This window comes from Oreochromis aureus, linkage group 2 (genome assembly GCF_013358895.1).
Source record: "Oreochromis aureus strain Israel breed Guangdong linkage group 2, ZZ_aureus, whole genome shotgun sequence".
In the NCBI taxonomy this organism is placed as follows: domain Eukaryota; kingdom Metazoa; phylum Chordata; class Actinopteri; order Cichliformes; family Cichlidae; genus Oreochromis; species Oreochromis aureus.
The window spans coordinates 26740821-26746613 of NC_052943.1; the positions used below are offsets into that span (position 1 = coordinate 26740821).

At 41.7% G+C, this 5793-nt stretch overlaps 1 long non-coding RNA gene across 1 annotated transcript; it reads right to left on the reverse strand.

Annotated features, from left to right (window-relative positions):
• Nucleotides 1–1931: 1931 nt before the first annotated feature.
• Nucleotides 1932–2940, reverse strand: LOC120433029. Its single transcript, XR_005608257.1, has 2 exons — nucleotides 2554–2940; nucleotides 1932–2202 (listed from the first exon to the last, which is right to left on the reverse strand). It is a non-coding gene; the product is annotated as an uncharacterized LOC120433029 (long non-coding RNA).
• Between the last annotated feature and the right edge of the window lie 2853 nt (nucleotides 2941–5793).

The following is a 5793-nucleotide window of genomic DNA, read 5'->3' on the forward strand; positions in this document are numbered from 1 at the left end:
CAGGGACTAGAAAGAGAGAGCATATTTCTCCTGTTTTGGCTTCCTTCATTGGCTTCCTGTTAAATCCAGAATTGAATTCAAAATCCTGCTCCTCACATACAAGGTCTTAAATAATCTGGCCCCATCTTATCTTAATGACCTTGTAGTGCCATATCACCCTATTAGAGCACTTCGCTCTCGCTCTGCAGGCCTACTTGCTGTTCCTAGAGTATTTAAAAGGAGAATGGGAGGAGAGCCTTCAGTTTTCAGGCCCCTCTTCTGTGGAACCAGCTTCCAGTTTGGATTCGGGAGACAGACACTATCTCTACTTTCAAGATTAGGCTTAAAACTTTCCTTTTGCTAAAGCATATAGTTAGGGCTGGACCAGGTGACCCTGAATCCTCCCTTAGTTATGCTGCAATAGACGTAGGCTGCCGGGGATTCCCAGTTTTCAGTTTTCAGTTTTATTTGTCATATCCAAGTTAGCACAGGGTCAACATTGCAATGAAATGTGTTTGACGAGCAGCAGTCACTCAGCAGCATGATACAGTAGGAGAAAATATAATAAAATATAATAAAAAAAAAAAAAAAAAATAGTAAAGAGCAAAATATTAGAGAGACATGGTAAAAGAGAAAAGATGACTAAATACATATGTATCTATAAATATAAATATAAATATATGTACACTAGTGATTAAATAAGAAAATCTTGAAAAGAAATATGACGGGAGGGCAGATGGGATATTGCACAGGAATGAGCAGCAGAAAATTACAGTATTGCACTTTTTAAATATAAATATCAATAACAATAAAGTGAAGTGACCAGTGCAGATTAAACAGAGTACTTGTGAAGCTGCAGGGTAGCTTCTGAGTGCTGTGTTGTGTGTGTTTAAGTGTTGTGGTTGAGGTGTCGTATGGCTTGGTGGTAAAACTGTTTTTAAGTCTTGTAGTCCGAGCAGACAGACTCCTGTAACGTCTGCCAGATGGTAACAAGGAGAAGAGCTGATGTGCTGGGTGGCTGTGGTCCTTGATGATGCTGTGTGCTTTACGGAGGCATCGCTGGAGATAAATGTCCTGAATGGCAGGAAGCCTCGTGCCAGTGATGTGCTCTGCTGCCTTCACCACCCTCTGTAGTGATTTACGGCTGCTGGCAGAGCAGCTTCTGTACCAAACTGTGATGCAGCTCGTCAGCAAGCTCTCAATTGCACACCTGTAAAAATTTGAGGTGATGTTGGCGTTCATGCTAAACTTCCTCAGCCTCCTCAGGAAGTAAAGCTGCTGGCGAGCTTTCCTGATAGCAGTGTCTGTGTGGAGGGTCCAGGAGAAGTCCTCAGTGATGTTGACTCCAAGGAACTTGAAGCTGCTGACCCTTTCGACCTTGACACCGTTGATGTGGATGGGCTGGTGTTCCCTGACTGGTCGTTTCCGGTAGTCCACTATCATTTCTCTAGTTTTGCTGATGTTGAGAGTCAGGTTATTTTCCAGGCACCCACTGTACAGTGCCATCACCTCCTCTCTATAGGCCGTCTCATCGTTGTCTGTAGGTGTAGGTGACCTGCTCTACCTCCTGAGCTACAGCCACCCCTAAAATATTAAATAATCTAGAAGGATGAAATACATGTCTTTCAGGTTCTCATCTTCTCTTTTTAGTGTTGGTCTTATCCTGCATGAATATGCTGAATTTCAAAAAGAAAAGAGAAAAAACAAGAGATCTGGTGCGATTGTCTGTAGGATAATTTCCAAATGTCACATAACGGATATAGGAAGGATGTAGAGACTAACAGAGAGATAATTAATCAGCCGATGCTTGAAATAAATGAGGTGGTAGGCAGTTTGGGAGACGTGGGATTGCCAGTGTTTACAAAGCTCTTGCAAAAAATGGTTTTTTTTGCTGCCACCCTGACCAGCAGGGGGAGCTCTAACAGAGACAAAGTAACACCATTACCCTTATGTTCTCAAAAGTCACACCAGACTTGGATTAAGTTTAATCATCTCAAAGATTCAGACAGAGGGTGAATACTGTTGCTGACCTTAAAAAAAACAAAACAAAACAAACAAAAACAAACAAACAAAACACACACACACACACACACACACACTATTGATTACCTACACACATCAGATATTGATAACCTTTAACTGACCCCTGATCTCCTAACTGTTCCTCAGGCCTGACTCTGGGATCCTCTCGTACTCGCTGTCACTTTCATCCAGTTCGCTGTCCTATATTGAAACAATGTTAGGGTCTGATGTTGGGTCAATGTTAAATTCTGATTCTGATTTTCCACCACGTTTGCACCCTTGGATAATATTGAAGCAACAATAAAATCATCATTAAAACCAACAGGACTTCACAGGTATTTCAATCAATACTAAACCACTGCAAATTACCATCAATACCTGTGAAAAAGACAATTGTGTATGATATAAAAAAGGATAACCATTATCTGTTAAGCATTATCTTACAATTTAACATAATGTAAAATTGTAACATTGTAAACATAATGTTACAATTTTACATTATGTTAAATTGTAACTGTTAAGGGTGGTGAGTTAGCGAACTCAGACGCTGACCTCTCGTTTAAGTTGAACAGTGTCTTTATTTACAGTGAAGCCAAAACCAATCCACAGTTATCCACAGTGCAAGTCCCTTCAGTGCTCCTCTCCCCGTCTCCCCTCGTGTGTCCACAAAACTCCAGAGAATCAGTGAAGTCTCCCCTTCCGTCTCGTTCGCTTCCAGGCTTGGTGCAATACTCCAGCGCTGTCTGTCACTCAGCCACATCGTTAAATAGCCCTACCAACGATGGTGGATAATTGGCAGTAGCTGGCGACGAATCGGTCGCAGGTGAGGCAGCTCAGAGCGGCAGCACTTCCGGGTCTGAGGTCTTCCGTTGCTACGCGACCGCGTGACAATCGCAGCGGAGCCGGAGAAAAAGCAGAGCGAGAGAGAGGAGAACAAACACACACACACACACAGGTCGACCGGTCGGGCACCGTCCGACTCTGACAGTAACATAATGTAAAATTGTAACATTATGTTTACAATGTTACAATTTTACATTATGTTAAATTGTAACATAATGTAAAATTGTAACATTATGTTTACAATGTTGCAATTTTACATTATGTTAAATTGTAACATAATGTAAAATTGTAACATTATGTTTACAATGTTACAATTTTACATAATGTAAAATTGTAACATTATGTTTTTAATGTTGCAATTTTAATGTAAAATTGTAACATTATGTTTTAATGTTACAATTTTACATTATGTTACAATTTAACATAATGTAAAATTGTAACATTATGTTTACAATGTTACAATCAGTAGCGGTTTTAGATACGGGCGACACGGGCAGTTGACGTGGGGGCGGCATCACGGGCATCGGCAAAAAAATAAATAAATAAATAAATTACTCGTACTCATGCTGCCCCATCAGTCAGCGCATATTGGGAATGGCATAGGCACCGATCGGTTTTCTATCGCCCATTTGCTGGGAGTAAGGGCGCCCTCCGTTTGCGAGGTGCGCCTGCTTCTTGCAGCACAGGGAGGAGAGGGCGGGCGGCGGGGATTCTCTGGCTGACTGGAGCAGCATCTAATAACCAACTCGCAAAATAAAACAAAATTAAAACAAACCAACAACACGAAAACACCAGACATCATGATACAGACTTATAATTTGCACTGATGTTTTTCGAAATTCTATACCTGAAAAGTGAGCGCGAGAGCTCTCGGTGCGCCTGCGCGCTGCTGAAGTCAAAGTAAACTTTATTGTCATCTCCGCTACATACAGTCCAGTATGTAGAGAGACGAGACGACGAGGCTCCAGTTACAGCAGTGCAAGTAAACAAACAACAAATATAAGAAGAGTAAGAAAATAAATATATACTTTAGGATTCGGGGTAAAGGGATCAATAACAATTTAAAATGTATATATTAGCACCCACAGTGACACAGGTGTCACTGCCCCTTACACATTGAGGACACTTTCTGTTAATGTTTCAGAATTGACTGTCCCATGGTTTTTATGACGGTAAAAAATGGGTCTGGGCTCTTAACACTGGAAGTGTTGGAGTAGTTGTCAAACAGCTAACAGGTCATCTGCAGAGGAATGGCTTATCTGAAGAGTTTCAGTCAGGTTTCAGAGCTCATCACAGCACAGAAACAGCTTTAGTGAAGGTTACAAATGATCTTCTTATGGCCTCTGACAGTGGACTCATCTCTGTGCTTGTCCTGCTAGACCAGGGGTCTGCAACCTTTACACCCAAAGAGCCATTTGGACCCGGTTTCCACGCAAAAGAAAACACTGGGAGCCGCAAATACTTTTTGACATCTAAAATGAAGATAACACTGTATATATTGTTTTTATCTTTATGCTTTGTGTGAACAACTTAAGTGTGTTGCTTATGAAATCCATGAAGTGCTACAGAGAAAATTACATTATATTTATGTAATCAACACATTTTGAACTCTTAAAGAAATATAACAAAAGGAAGAGACACCAACCTGAACTAAAATGATCCATGTAGCAAACAAAAACTGTTGTCAGCCGCCACCCTTATATCCCCTTTGGGCTGTTGGAGCCTTGACCTGACTCTTAAAAATAATTGAAAAAAGCACTATGCTGCTGAAAATGAAAAATAGATATTTGCAAAATTCTGCCTAAATATGTATTTTACCTGGTTAATGCGTGCGGCGGGCGTGGTTTGCAGCGCCGCTGCAGGGGAGGCGGACGCACCTGAGCGACACCCGCAATCACGCCTCGCTGCCTTAAAGTCTGCGCTATCTGTGCTGTTGTGTTGTCGGGCTGTGAGCTGAAAAGCTACAGCCGGCTGTATGCGTACAGCAACCGTGTGTGAAAAGTGCTCAATAAAGAGATGCTCAAAAGCATGCTCATGGAAACATCGTCGGGTCTGCCGTGATATGTTTACAATGGGACTTCTGCTCCTGAACCTCTGCGCACAGTCCGCAAATCAGGGCTATACAAAGTCACTTACGCAGGACTGTAAGCTGTCATCTGTCAGGCGTGAACGGTGTTTGTCTTTAACATAGTTCACGGTGGAGAACAGCTGCTGACATAATGTGGATCCGAAGATCCATAATTGGCCTACCTGGGGTTGAAAGTCTCGATAAATGCACGGCGTTTCGGCGGGTACACCGGCTTCCGCGAGTGTGACTCTTATTTTGAGCGATGAAAAATAATAGAATATCATTTTATTTTTATATTTCAATATCACAATAATCTTCCAATTTAGAACTACAAGTTAAAAAGAACTAACATAAATAAAATACACTTCAGCTAAATACTTCTAATTTATTTGCCCAAACCAAGCGAGCCGCCGCACTTAAGGACTAAAGAGCCGCATGCGGCTCCGGAGCCGCAGGTTGCCGACCCCTGTGCTAGACCTTAGTGCTGCGTTTGATACTGTTGACCATAATATCCTATTAGAGCGATTAGAACATGCTGTAGGTGTTACAGGTACTGTGCTGCAGTGGGGTTTGTATCATATCTGTCTAATAGACTCCAATTTGTTCAAGTAAATGGAGAGTCCTCTTCACACACTAAGGTCAATTATGGTGTTAAACAGGGTTCGGTGCTAGGACCAATTCTATTTCCATTATACATGCTTCCCTAGGCAGCATCATTAGAAGACATAGCATAAATTTTCACTGCTATGCAGATGACACGCAGCTCTATCTATCCATGAAGCCAGGTAACACACACCAATTAGTTAAACTGCAGGAATGCCTTAAAGACATAAAGACCTGGATGGCCGCTAACTTTCTGCTTCTTAATTCAGATAAAACTG